Source organism: Tachysurus fulvidraco, chromosome 9 (genome assembly GCF_022655615.1).
Source record: "Tachysurus fulvidraco isolate hzauxx_2018 chromosome 9, HZAU_PFXX_2.0, whole genome shotgun sequence".
Classification (NCBI taxonomy): Eukaryota; Metazoa; Chordata; class Actinopteri; order Siluriformes; family Bagridae; genus Tachysurus; species Tachysurus fulvidraco.
The window spans coordinates 17,917,419-17,932,628 of record NC_062526.1 but is presented as its reverse complement, the minus strand read 5'-3'; the positions used below and the strand labels follow the sequence as shown (position 1 = coordinate 17,932,628).

The window sequence follows — 15,210 nt, the reverse complement described above, 5'->3', positions numbered from 1 at the left end:
GTTTTGATAACACACTTGTTAAAACAAAAAACGTTATAAAAGAGTTTATATAATGTTTGTCAAAGCAGCTATTTTTCCTTATAATCCTTTAAATTAAAACGTGCTAATTATTCAAAAAGAACAAGAGGCAGAGTTACTAAACATTGTGCAACACAATTCGGATACCATATGCCAACTTGCACTGCTTGACATTTTTATAAAAAAGGAGTGAAGCGTTTTTTGCCGCTTTGAGCTCATCGTAACCGAATGCTGGACGGCGGGTGCGACTCGAGCTACAGTACTGGGGGCGCGTGATGATGACGTGACAAGTGAGTGACTGATTGCCGTGAACGTCATGTATAGGCTCATGATAAACACGCTGGAGTTTATCAGCACCGTGGAGATACACAAGTAAACAAGAGATGGCTTCCAAGTCATCCCTTATTCCACTATTTCTCCCAGAAGATGAGCTAATTTGCTCCATCTGCCAGACTCTCCTCAGTGATCCTGTGACTACACCATGTGGGCACAACTTTTGTATAACCTGCATTAGCAAACACTGGAAATTTCGCTTGTCAAACTTTTTTGTCCCCACTGGCGCAGTTTGTTCACCTCAAAGCCAGTTCTAAAGACCAACACTATCCTTAGTGCTATAATGGAGCCTGTTGCGAAGGTGTGGCCACAGTCTGAGGATGTCTCATGTCCAAGTGAAAAAATGGTCAACTGTGACATCTGTTGACAGCAGTCAAGACCTGTGTGACGTGCCTGGCGGGCTTTTGCAGTGTGCACTTAACACCCCATTTGAATAGTCAGGTGCTAGCTAAACACTGCCTGTGCTCACCAGTTTCAGACATCACGGATCTGCTGTGTAATAAGCATGGCAAATTGCTTGAGGTTTTCTGCTTGAACCACGGGGCTGCCATCTGTTGGCAGTGTACAGCAAAGCATCGAAAGTGTAACACCCGCTCCGTGGAAGTAATGAGGATGGACTGGAAGGCTGCAATCGAGCCAGTTGAAAACAAAAGCCCAGGACAAAGGATGCCACTAATGAACACTTGGAAGCATTGGATATTATGTCAGATGGTGTAACGAATGCTGCAGCAAAGATGATTGAAGATGTACAGCTCTGCTTTGAAGCACTACTGAACAATATTAACCTGGCCCAGAACAGAGCAATATCCTTTATAGAAGCAGAGAGGACGAGAGCTCTCCAAAATATATAACAGGAAGATCAGATGAATAATCGTATGCTTTCCATATCTCAGATCATGAAAAAGCTTGATGAGTGCAGATGCAATCACTCCTACTTCAACTTTCTTCAGCCTCTACCAGTACTACCTCCAGGGGCTGGTCAACTGCAGGATGTTCAGCTGGATGGCCAAGCTGTGGAGAAGATGATATTGGATCTTCAGAAACTTAACAGTAGTCTGGAATCTCAGCTCAGCAACTTGCTGCAAAGAAGAGAGGAAACACGAGACAAAGATTTGACATCAGGTGACTTCAGTATTGTCAGCGGCCACAGCAAACGACGTGGTAATCTTTTGAAATATTCCAGTGGAGTGACCTTTGATCTAATCACGCCTAGTGCCTCTGTGCTTCTCTCTGAAGATGGCCTGGCGGTCACTGTGGTGCACAGTGGGCGACTTACCTGGAAAGACTACCAGGTCAACAAAGCGATAGGCTTCAGGGTTCTGTGCTCTCAATAGTTCAGCAGGGGGCAGCATTACTGGGAGGTTCAGCCACCAGAGGGCGAAGGCAGCAACTGGGCTGTGGGTGTGACATACAAGATCAGTCAGGACCGTTACCAGAGTTTGGGTCAAGACAGCAGCTCCTGGTGTGTCAGGTGGCAGAACAAAGGGGATAACGAGGATACTGACAAGTTGACTAACAATACTGAAGTAAAAGATGAGGAAGTAATGCTACCAAAGTCACTGGCTAAGGAAGGTGCTGTGAAGATAAAGATGCCCAATCTGGAATCAAAGAAAAGCAAACTCGAAGCATATCTTAAAAAACGATATGACCAAGGGCGTTCATCTTCAGGACAAGCACAAAACAGAAATAACTCAAGCACTGGTGGAAGAAGTAACAGAAGAAGAGGAGTGTGTCTCAGAGTCGAAAGAGAACAAATGCACTTTAACAACAGGGAAGGAGGACAAAAATATCCCAAAACATTCCGGCACTGGATTTTTTGCCTCCTATAATTAGGAGGTGAACCTGATTTCTGAGAAGCCTCCTGGGAAGATTGGCGTGTTGTTGGACTGTGACCAAGGGCGGCTATGCTTTTTCTCAGTTTCTGACTTTAAGATTCAGTTGTGCTACAGATTTCAGGCCCTATTTTCTGCTCCTGTCTGTCCTGCCATATGGTTAAGAGATCCAGATAGTACAATGACTATAATAAAAGGACTCAAAACATTACAGTAGTGCGAGCTGCATGGAAAATATATTTCTTATGCATTATTATTTCTGTAGTGACAACATATCTATAGTACACATTCACTTATATGGTAGCTGCTCAACAGATGTGGGAGGGAAAAAAACGTCTGTAATCGTTAATAGAATAAACTCATAACATGATGCAAAAATTGGTTCTCAAATAAAATATTTAAAACAAGCAAAAAAAAAGAAAGAACGTCATGTATAGACTATCTTAAACTTTCTTGTCTCTTTGAATTTGAAATCACTTTGCATTTATATACATTGCTCCATTAAAACCTCAACATGTGGTGAACACAACTCACTAAAGTGATGGGGACGAATTTACTTTTTATAAAAAGTGCGCGTCCCCCGCGTAATCTACGCCCCTGAGTTCAGTTATTCAAGCATGCACAGTAACAACAGCTCATCGGTTCTCGGACGTGTCCGAAAGAAACAGTTCTCAGTTCTGTACTTATGATTCGCTGTATCGGTTCAGTGTTTCACGCATGCGCAGTATCAACAGCTCGAGTTCACAGTTCTCTCAGCACAACATGTCTCAGTTCAATGTACAGGAGTTACATATACTCCGGGATATTAGTTTATTTAGAGCCGGACCGACTGTCAGGCAAGACCGAAAGTGAGTAACTTTAGTAACTTGTGGATCAGCGCTGACTCAAGACGCGAACTGTTTAGAACCAATCAGTCCGATTTGGTGAACTGGTTCATCCAGTTCACTAAAAAGAACCGGTTCAAAAGAACGATTCGTTCACGAACCGGCTATCACTAATGTTTACTGTCTTTACTACATTTATTTACTCTCTAATAATAAAGTTTAATGATAAAGCTGTGATAAGGGTAAATCTGACAAAGTTACACAAATAATACAGTTAATAAATAAATAAATCTCTCACCAAGTAAAACAGAAATACTCACTTTATTATTATTATTATTATTATTATTATTATTATTATTATTATTATTATTATTATTATGTCTGTTTCATCTTTATAGTATTTCTAGTGTGTGTTGAGTTAGTGATGTAATGTTAATGTGTGTTTTTACACGTTTACAGTCACACACTCGCTGCAGTAAATCATCACTGCAGTTACACCCGGAATAAATAGCTGTTCTGCACACAAACACACACACACACACACAGGGGTGTGTATTATACAGGTGTGTGTGTGTGTGTGTGTGTGTGTGTGTGTGTGTGTGTTTGTGTGCAGAACAGCTATTTAATGTTTCGTGAACTGTTTTACTATGTAATTATTGAAGTTTGTCAGCTCCACTAGCCTGCTGTTAGACTCAATATTTCTACTGCACTGTTGAACTAGTAGTTAATTGTACTAAGCAGTTAAACTAATGGTTAATTGTACTAAACAGCTAGTTTATTGTGAACTATTGTAGAGCTACAGGACATGTGATGAATAAAAGTCAGTAATAAAAAGAGGAGGCAGTAAATAAGATTAATTCAGTAGACGGTTGTGTCTGGTGCTGCTCTGTGCTTCATCATGTCACTGAGACTGAAAACACACTGAAGTGAAGGTGGAGCTGCTTACAGCACAGAGCGCCGCTCTACAGGACGTTTTACTACATCACACTACACCGTGGACTCGTCACATCACCTGTGTGTTCATGGGAATGATGTTTGGATCGAAATCTTTAGTCTGCGCTCGGGGGGAGAAGTTTCTGCTTTATCCTGAGCTGTTGTTGTTGATCTGCTTCTCCTACTGTGCTGCACACTGATTGGTCAGATTTTTGTATCTCTCCTGTCCAATCAGATGATTTCGTCTCTGTCGGTCAGAAAGTCAGTAGCTGTACGACGTCTTATTGGATCTCAGAGGAACGTTTCGTCTGCATGATGGACGTTTCCTCCTTTCAGACCCTGCAGTGTTGAGCAGTGTGCAGTAAAGCTCTCAGAATTCAGCACTGACCAAAGCCACATCTTCAGTGTACACAATAAATATTTGTGTACATCTTGTGGGTCAGAAAGTCAGAATGTCTCCATCCCGCTTCAGATTGGATCCAAAGACAGCTGATTGATGAATCTTCACTCCAGCACTGAAAGCTCCATTCCAGTCCAAAGCCTGATGGAGTCGATGCCACAGGCCGAACATCAGTCACCTTACGTGCCAGAAAACTGAAGTGAACATCAGACGCTTTATTTATCTGTCTTTATGTTTCATTTGTCTGATCAGAATGAAACACAACAGGGTTTGAAATGTAGATCAGATGCATGAGTGCAGAGAAAAACCTGCAGAACTGTTGGAGAAAATATCTTCTCATACCTGCAAACTCACAAGAGGTGAAAAAGGTGACAAGGTTCGAAATAAATCGTTTTTCTGCAGCACTTGTGGTTGGCTGGCTGTCAAACTCCAACCTTCTCTCTTTGACTCTCATCAAATTCCTTTCTCGCTGGGCCTTGTCTCTTCCACCCGCAGAAAAGATGTTCATGCATAGCTTCTTGTCCACTGGCCCAAACTTGACATCATCCCTCCTGAACATCTCTAACTCTAACTCTGATTCCTAGACATCAAACTGTACTTCACAGTCTGGATGGAACTGAAGGTAGTGATGCTCATGCCGGTGCGTCTTGGGTCTATGATGTCACCCATCAGATTGAAGGACGATTCCACCAAGGGAGCATGGAAAATGGACAAGGCAGCTTTTACAGCTTGGCGCAGGCCTGGATATTTGCCTGTTTCAAAGACTGAGGCCCACCATGACACAATATCATCTCCGTCTGTAAAAGTGGGCAGGGCCTGGTCCGCACTATAATGAAGAATCTCCTGGTGGGTGTCAACATCAGGTGGCAGCATGTGACTCAACATGTGTGTGAGCTTCTTTAATTCAAACCCAGTTTGAGAGTGCCCTCTCACACCTGGATCAATGGCAGACAAACACTGCAGGGTCTTGCTCTGCAGAGGCAGCTTTTCTGAAGGTATTTGGCACATGTAATGTATGCCCTGGAGACTTGGTGAAGGAATGGCTTCAGCAACTGAAATGGATCAACAACAAGCACACATACATTAATGTACATATAATCATACAAATGCAGCAGAGGCTCTAAATGCACATTGTTTTCGTCCTGTTCTGGTCCATGTAATGATATAGACACATTTACACAATACACAATTATAGACATAAAACGCCCATGGCACATTATCAAATTTGTTTCTCTGAAGTTTACGATTAAAAAAGGGGGTTCACTCAGTGACTGACAGCATGATGCATTCGTGTTCCCCTCCAACAGTACAAGCATAAGTTTTAGATTTATCTGTTTCTCTTAAGGTTAAGATAGATGAGGATTCATTTAGTGCAGGGCAGAGATGATAGATAGAGATGAAGATCTTCTGGCAACAGTGTTTTTTAAATATTTTATTGCTTTCTTTAAATTGCTCAGTCAGGACTGTTTAAAACACACTTGCCATCACATTCATGATTTTATTGTAAAATGCGACTTTTCGTGTCAATCCACTAGCATTTAAACCATAAACAATGCAAAGTCGTTTTAATTATGATTAACGTTACTTTTCTTAGATAAGACATCCTTGATGGCATGTGCAGCCTTAAATAACATCATAAACAGAACGCTATTTTGTGACTGACATTTCGAATGTTTTAAAAATTAATATTCCTAGTTTAATATGTCCCTGCGGGCCTCATTTATAGACACTGCGGTCTGTACAAGGGCCTTGCCTGTCAGTTCCTGTTGTCCATCCCTGACTTAACAAGCTTAATAACAAATTGGTAAAAGTTCGATGCAGTAACGTTAGTTAAAAATGTATCACGACAAACTTACTTGACTTACTAACAGTCTACACTTTATTTTATGCTTTATAACTTGGGTACTGGTTGCTAAAGTTTGCCAAATCGTTAGAAACAAACTTGCTGATTGGTCAAAAGACGCGAGGATGATTGAGTCGTGAGGCGTCATCTGCTTACTAGTGCTTCACACTCCAGTCCATTTGGTGGCAGTGAATGCACCAAAAGTTGGTTTGCCATCCGCCATAAAAAGTCATTAGAAGTAGAGACGCGAGGCATCAGCTTGATAGATGGTATACTACCCTGCGTCCAAAACCGCCACCTAAGCACTACTTCGCCTAATTATTGGATGGAAGTAAGCGGTTTCGGACGCAGCTGAAACACACACACACACACACACACCCCACCCCTGAGCACGCTGTCATGCTGCGACTGATCATCAGATTAATGTCAGAAATCTGATGCTGCAGTTACTGAGCCCATGTTTCATTAGTTCAGAGTCTGTCACGCTGCAGAGAGGTTTATACACCACTACTTTTCACATTCATCCATTTTATACATCATCCAACTGATCAGTTAAGTAAAAAATGATTGTTAGACGGATCGATGATTAAAAGAATCGTTGCCGTAGACGATTGTGTAAAACCAAACTGTCCGAATTTGAGCATGCGACTGAAACACTGATGGAACTGATGGATGGTGTAAATAAACCCAGCAGCCGAGTCGGTCACCTGATTAATGAAAATCATCCTGATGATGTCATATGGTGAATTTTTGGGATTGTCTGATGACATGAAGCTCCGCCCCCTCACTACCACACACACCAGTGACTCTGAGAGACACCGTGTCGGCATCTGTAATCCTGATGAAGAGGAGGATGGAGTTTCTCTGCAGGATTCTAATGAAGATGAGGTTGATGAAGGTCTCGCTGATGAACTTCACTCTTCCACGTGCTGTTGGAGAAACTCTGCTCACGTTCACATCAGTAACGAAGCTAGCAGGCATCAGTTAGCCAGCGTGTCTGTGCTAATCTCTCTCTGAAGGTCAGGACGTGTCCCAGCCAGATGTTGTGAGAGCTTTGAGGAGGTTCTGTGGATTCCTCTGTTCCTCAGCAGTAGTGAAACTCACACTTCAGTCTTCAGCTGATCTTCACAGGAAGCTGCAGGAGAAACAGGAAACCAGGTGGATTCTCCTTCTTGAAGACCGTAGTGTCTTCTACTGTGTGCTGTGTTAGCGTCACTGCGCTCTCCTGATCAGCGTGTGTGAGTGACGTGACGTGACGTCGTCGTACTGAAATAAATGAAACACACAAACGAACACGTTGTTCAGTGTTTCAGAACTGAGAAAGTCACAGTGTTTAGATGCAGTGTGTAACTTTAATCAGCGCTACACATGACATTACTGCAGCTACACGTCGTGTTCAGGGTTAAACACTGGGTTTATTACTCACTGTAACACTGTAACTTCACATCACTTCACTTACTACACTTTCTGCCTTTGAAGAGAAACAAAACAACTAACTGTGTGTGGGTGCAGGAGTTCACACAATACAGGTGATGTACGGCTGTGAGCTGGATGATGACGGGACTGTTAGAGGATACACACAGTTTGGTTATGATGGAAAAGATTTCCTCAGTTTGGATCTGCAGCTAAACCACAAGCTGTGATCTCCAAGAACAAGTGGGATAATGATCGTGGTGACACTGTGGGTGAGAAGAACTACCTGGAGAACACCTGTATCGAGTGGTTAAAAAAGTATGTGTCTTACGGCAAAGAGACTCTGGAGAGGAAAGGTAAAGTGTGTGTTCTGTTACTGTAACACACACACACACACTTCTCCTGAGTTGTGATTATTTAAATCTCTACATAAAAATTAGTTGATTCTTTAAAAGCCGTACATTAAAAGTGTAAATCTACTTTTCTGTCCAACTCGAAACTCTTTCGCATCTTTGTAGACAGAAAATCTTGATCACATGACCAATAACTCTGAACTTCACTGTGGGGGAAATGAGGTGACGTTCTTCAGATAGTTCAGTGTGAAAAGACCAAAATCTTTCAGCAGAACAGCGACGTTTTATTTCAGTTAAACAGAGAAAGACTTTTCAGACCAAAGAGAAAAAAGAAGAAAAAGTAACTGAAACTTTAAGGATGTTTTCATTCTAACAGTTTACAAACACTTTAAAGAGTGATAATGATTAGAAAGTGATGAAGATGCTGTTTCTTGTCTCCTGTGCTGCTCACAGCAGATGCTCTTTAACAGTGTGGTGAAGCTTCAACGTTTCTGCTGTTCCTCCTTTCCTGCAGAAACCATCCCAGTGTCTCATCTTCACTAAAACACATCAACTGGTGGAAACTTGATGAAAAACGTCCTCAGCAGGATGAGTTTATTCCTCATCAGGGTTCACATGAGGAGTTTAGACATGAAGAACATCTGTGTTTCAGGCTTCATACGTGCTCCAGCTACTGAAGAGTCTTCCTCCGCTAACTTGTGACTGTGTGAAGTGAGAGAGTAAGACATGATGATGATTACAGTGTCATATGGAAGAAAAATGTGTGTGGACTGAAACTCCAGCAGAAAAGACTGAGCTCACATTAAATCTCAGCTCAGAGCTGATCCTGTTTCTTTCTCTCTGTTTTTATAGGAGACATCAGGAGATGGAGCTGAGGAATACACACACACACACACACACACATTGTTCAGTGGGGATTTGGGTTTGGTTTCTCTCAAGAATCTCTTGTTCTTGATGTAAATGGGATTATTCTGATCGTTATAGTTTTATTTGTTTTTTTTTTTTTTTTGCGAAGTCTTTTTCTTGCATACAAAGTCAAATAACAATACAGAATCCCATTTTAGTTTTACATGAAAAAGGAGTAAAGAAAAAGTATTACAACAACAGACCTGCCAACCTTTACGCATTTTGTGTAGCAGATACACATTTAGACAAAGTACGCTGCTACGATTTGTCACTTCAAAATACGCACTGTAAAAAATTTATGCCTTTGAGTCCAACTGTCTGTGCATTTGCGCACCAGGCAATGCGCCTATGGGAGTAACCGCATTGGGCAGCAACCTGGGAAAATAATAATTCGACCAATCATAGCGCCAGTTTAAACTCTTCAACGCTACAAGTGGAGAGCCGTCAAAACGAATGTGGTTTTCATCTGTCTCTGTCCGTCATCGATTCTTCTTACAGTGACTGGTTTTTACAAGTGAGGACTTAACGTTTTAAAGGTAAATGGCCAGCCGAACCACAGCCTGCCGAACCACAGGCGTCGTTAGACTCCTTTACTGGGGCATGTGCCCAAGTGTCCGGTGTTGTGCCTCAAGTTTTATGCACAGATTTTGCGTATTTGATTATTTGCCAGTATTTTATATAGGAAACGTAAGTCATGCCTGTAAACGCATTGCCGTCGTACTTTAACGGAAAAGACAAACTGGCGCGAGCACGCAGAAATCAATATCCGCGAGCGTCTGTGTGTCTCTTTTATAGCACGCGGTCATAAATATCAATCGTATTCTGACTCGATTGTTACTGGCTCCTGTAGATCACATCTGATGGACATCAGATTTTTTTGTGAAAAGCAGGGAAATAGAAGCAGAAATGATGAGGGAGGTATTATTATATAATCAGTCAGTCAAGGCCATAGTGAAGTCTAGAGTCTTGCATTATTGCTGAGAAAATTAACACATGTATGTGTTGTCGGATATGAAGTTACTGTTTAGTTCATTAGATCTAATTTATGGCAATACATAAAGAGTTGTTAAAATAGTATGCAGATATTATACACAAACGATCATGCACATAACGTTATACTCTTTATTTTAGTAGCAGCCAAGTATTGTTATTGTTAGTGTGAAAATATCGCACGTTTTGAGATTTTATTTATTTTGTTGTCTGATACGGAAGCGTATTGCATTCACTTGAGGAAAAAAAATCTACTCTGTTTTTCTGAATTAATGACTTAATTATCTCAGAATTATGAGAATTTTTTATAAAAAAAAATAAATTAATTGTTCTGTTTTTCTGAATTAATGAGATCCCTCAAAATCCAGCCAGGAGCTCTATTTTGGGTGGATTGCATGGAAGTAAACATGTCCCGCCTTTCAAGTTTAAGGGATCTCGTTAATTCAGAAAAACAGAGCAAAATAATTTTTTTCATGAAGATTATTCTCATAATTCTGAGATAATTAAGTCGTTAATTCAGAAAAACAGAGTAGATTTTTTTTCCTCAAGTGAATGCAATACGCTTCCGTAGTCTGATGTGTCCAAGAGACATAGCAGTTTTCAGTTATTTATAAAGTTTAAAAGACCTTTTGAAAGCCCTTTGTTTTTTGTTATTTATACAGTCTGCTATTTGTTGATTTTTGTTATTTATAATTTCCCATGTATTTAAGTAATGTTTAAGAGACATGTTTTTATGTTGCCTTTTCAATAAAAGAGTTCTTCATGGTCTACTTGTATGTTGAATAACTAGATATGGTGGTGAGTGAGAACTATGTGCTAAGTAAAAAGTTGTGATAAGTGAGCATGTGAACTCAACACTGACCAGCAAATGTGCCTGACCTTGCGCCACGTCGCTGCAGTAAGTTGCTACTCAAAATTTTTTTCCAAGGTTGGCAGGTCTGCAACAATAAAAATAATAACAATAATGGAAAGAAAGTAAAAAGAAAATAACAAACCACCCCCACTCGCCCACCCCGGGTCCTGGCCCTTTTTAATTATCGAATACGTCATTTAAAATTTACAAAAGAAAAAGAAAACCTAATCCGGTAAAACCTGAAAGCCTATGAAATAAACAGTTGCCATTCATGAAAAAAACTTGGAGGTATTAACTCTTATAGTATATTTTAATTTCTCAAGATTAATAAAAAATGCTGAATCCTTTAGCCATTGTGAGTGAGATGGTGGGACAGAGGACTTCCACTGAAGAAGAAGGTGACATCTGGCCAACAATGATGTAAAACTAATAACTTCTTCTTGGATACAGTTTAACTGAGATGCTTCATCTGAAAGTCCAAATATAGCAGGGTTGCAAATGTACTCCCAGAATAGTGGACATCGTACTGAAATAACCCAACCAACAATTATATAGTCATGGACAGAAGAAAAACATGTGACTCAGGTGGCATAGTGCATTAGAGCATCTGTCATATTTGTCCTCGACATCTGGGTAAATTTCAGGCAATCTATAGAAAAATAGATTTAGAAAAATGCACCCCATAAATGACTTTAAACTGGATAAGTGCGAGACGAGCACATGAGACATTACCAAAGCCATTCACAACACTATCCCACCACCTGTCCCCAAGCTGACGTCCCAGTTCTCCTTCCCAAGCAGTCTTTGTTTTGGAGGTAGTTTGGTCACAGAAATCCAGAATATGTTTATAGATCTCAGAAACAGCACCTTTTCGTTGTGATTTAGATGTAAGCAAACCTTCCCAGTGTTGGAGAAGTGGTGCTGAGGGAAAGCCAGAAAAACATAGTTTTATTTGTATGCTCTGTACAAATTCTCTGTGTAGTTTTCATTCTTCATCTGTGATTTTATACATACACACAAACACACACACAGAGAGAGAGAGAGAGAGAGAGATCGATCTACTCAGGCTTCAGTCTTTAATAGTGTTTAAAACAGGAGTGTGTATCAGTTTGTGTATCAGTTTGTTTATTCTGTAGGTTTCTCAGCTGATTTCCTGTAGAAGTGAATCAGGTTCAGATCGTCAGCACACGAGATCTTTAAGTTCCGTCTTTTCCCTCTGACTCCAGTGAGATTTTCCTCAGCAGCTGTTTGTGTAGCTGATGGATTTGTGTCTCAGGCAGAAACTGGGTTCTTCAGATGTGATGAGTGTTGAACAGATCGGACTAAACTGTAAAAGAACAGGAGTGAAGACAGCAGAAGCAGGAGGTCATGCTGGAGGATCAGAACTCCGAGACTTTATTTTCAACACAAGAACAAAACACAAAGTCACTAAACCACACTGAGGACTTTATTTATTACTGAACTCTATTTAAAACTAAAACAATCCATTCAACATCTTTTCACATCTGAACGACCTGTTTAACAAATCTGTGTGTTTTATTAGCTTCAGTCCCATCAGCAATTATAACACATCATATGGTGTGTGTTTCCAGACCTTTAGACACACAAACACACTCAGCACTGACTCACAATCAGTTATCAACCTTCATCTGTTCTGTTTTAAGGACATTAGTCTCTAATAAAGATTTTTATTTTATTTACTGTTTTGTGTTTCTTCTCTGTTTACATGATAAAGATAAGAGAATACAAACTGTTATAATAATGCTGAAAGAAATAAATAACCTTAAAGTTTGTGCTTGAAATATAAATGAAAGAATATGATCTTAGACGAGAAATGGAGCTGTGAGTAAAGTAAAGAGCAGAAGTTGATTAGAAAGTTTGAAACCAAAATCTAACAGCTAGTGATCATTTTCCTATCAGTATAGAAATCAGAGTAAAACTTGCAAAAACAGTGATAGAAAGAATGATGACATGGAAGTTTAAATCAGACAACAGGGTCAAATATAAAGGAATCATGTGAAATTGCTTAAATTAATGATAATATGGATAAAGTAGGGGGGGCACGGGGGCTTAGTGGGTAGCACGTTCGCCTCACACCTCCAGGGTCGGGGTTCGATTCCCGCCTCCACCTTGTGTGTGTGGAGTTTGCATGTTCTCCCCGTGCCTCGGGGGTTTCCTCTGGGTACTCCGGTTTCCTCCCCCGGTCCAAAGACATGCATGGTAGGTTGATTGGCATCTCTGGATAATTGTCCGTAGTGTGTGATTGCGTGAGTGAATGAGAGTGTGTGTGTGCCCTGCGATGGGTTGGCACTCCGTCCAGGGTGTATCCTGCCTTGATGCCCAATGACGCCTGAGATAGGCACAGGCTCCCCGTGACCCGAGAAGTTCGGATAAAGCGGTAGAAAATGAGTGAGAGAGAGTGGATAAAGTAGAAGCTTAATGATAAGTGAAGCACTGAGGAACACAGCTGATGAAGTTACAGGTAAAAAGGCAGGTTGAAGGTTTGTAATAATATTGGTGATAAGAATGATGGAAGGGAACAAAGAAATAGTTACATTGCTGCTACAATGCTACAAAGAACCATTAGCTAATGTGCACAGTAATGAAGACATATCAGAAGAAATGAAGAGGTACAGAGATCAGAAACTGAGAGAGAATCCTCAAATACTGGAAGAGGATCATCTTGTAACACAGGTGTGAAGGCAAATGAACTGCGAGTGAGGTCTGAAAAAGGTAAAACTGCTTGGACTTTATCTGGCATTAGAAGTGATTTAGGTATTAGAGTGTCTGAACAAGTATTTAAAACGACCGAAACTGCTGCAGGAATGAGAAGTGCAATGGTGTGTATCAAGTCCACTTTACAAGCCAAGAGAAATGAGGAAGGTTTTCAGGAGGTTTATAATAAAGCAGCTGCAATGGTTGTCTCCCTTGGGATTGTGTCCATTCAGATTCCTCACCAAAGACAGCCACCAAGGCGATACACTGGTGGGACCAGCCAGCACACTGTCCTGTCACAGGTTCCGTCAACCAGATCTAGATGTTCTGCAGAAGTTAGAGGAAACTCTACTGGCTGGAGAAGTGAGTGACATTGTACAGAACTGAACTAGGACAATGTAAAAGTCCAGCTAGCCATGTTTCGCTCCAGAAACACTTTTAGATCTAGTACTGAAGTGGCCAATATCCTTAGAGGAATGCCAGTTGAATTGAGAGGCTTGTTTGATCAAGTTGAAACCCTTGTCAGGTTCTCAGTTGTCCCAATGTCATCAGCCTCGGCTGTGATAAAAACCAATCAATGATTTGGAGAATCGCGGACGTAGACACAAGTTTCGTCTAGTCCGGTTGCCAGAAGGAATGGAAGGCAGTGATACGATGAACTTTTTTGAAGGATGGCTGCCTGAAAGCAGGGCGGATTAAGCTTGATAATGCTCATTGCTCTTTGGTGCAATTGCCAGGACCTGCGCAACGGCCCAGACCTGTGATCATAAAGTAACTCCATAACTTTACAGACGGATACCAAAAGGAGTGCTGACACAGGACCGAGGATTTCATTCTTCAACAGTTATTCTGCAATGGTGATAAAGAAATGCAAAGCCTTCAACAATGCCAAAAAGCAACTGCAGAAGATGAAGATTGAATATGCCATGCTGTATCTGGCAACTCCGAGACTGACTATCAACGGCACAATGAAGTGCTTCGCCTCACCAGGTGACGTGACAGCGTTCATTGACAACCTGGACTAGCGTGACAAACTTTAGCGGTGTCGTGGACTGAACACAATAAACTGTGAAACCTTTTTTACTCTTGTCCGTGTTTACCAGTGTGATATTTTATGCTTTAATTCTCTCAAACCTCAGAACTTCCACGACAGGCAGGCGTAGTCGGCAGGATTCCCCATGTGAGGATCGGCCATGGGAACTGCTGAGGAGGCGAACTGCAGGCCCTTGGAGGCTGTTAACTTCACCTCGAACCGCAAAATTGGCCATGAGCATGAGAGGACTCGGGAGTTCACCGTGAGCCGCCTCAACGCTGGAATCAAAAGTAATTGGACACGTGGAAGGTGAGAGAATTTATTTTATTTTAATTGTAAGGTTGTAAGGGTTTTATCCAGAGAACCCTTGTTAAATTCATTAGTGTTGAATAGTAAAACTATATTGTTGGTTGTCTCTGTGTGAAAAGGGCTGTAAAGACAGGATTTAGACCTGGATCTGTCGACAGGTCAGGGACCTGGATAGGCACCTAGTGCATTGCCTAGAAATAAAAAGTAAAGCACGGCACAAATCTCGGATTAGGTGCTAAAGGTGTCTTGTTTGCGAGGTTTTCAGGAAACCCGCTGCTAAAAGCTGACGAGCTCAGCGTAGACTCTCCGGAGAGCAAAGCAGGTTAGGGGAAAAGAGAAAAGGCCAAAACAAAAGATAAAGTGCACACACACACACACACACACACACACAGTACAGGCACAGAGACTGGCAACAGTAAACATAAGATAGTCATGGGCAACAGTAAATCTAAGAG

General features: G+C 41.2%; 2 pseudogenes; both read left to right on the top strand.

Moving 5' to 3' along the window:
- The window catches only part of LOC113653643, a 104,204-nt pseudogene that overhangs the window by 81,358 nt on the left and 7,636 nt on the right, over window positions 1-15,210 (top strand).
- The window catches only part of LOC125145502, a 131,678-nt pseudogene continuing 124,168 nt past the window's right edge, over window positions 7,701-15,210 (top strand).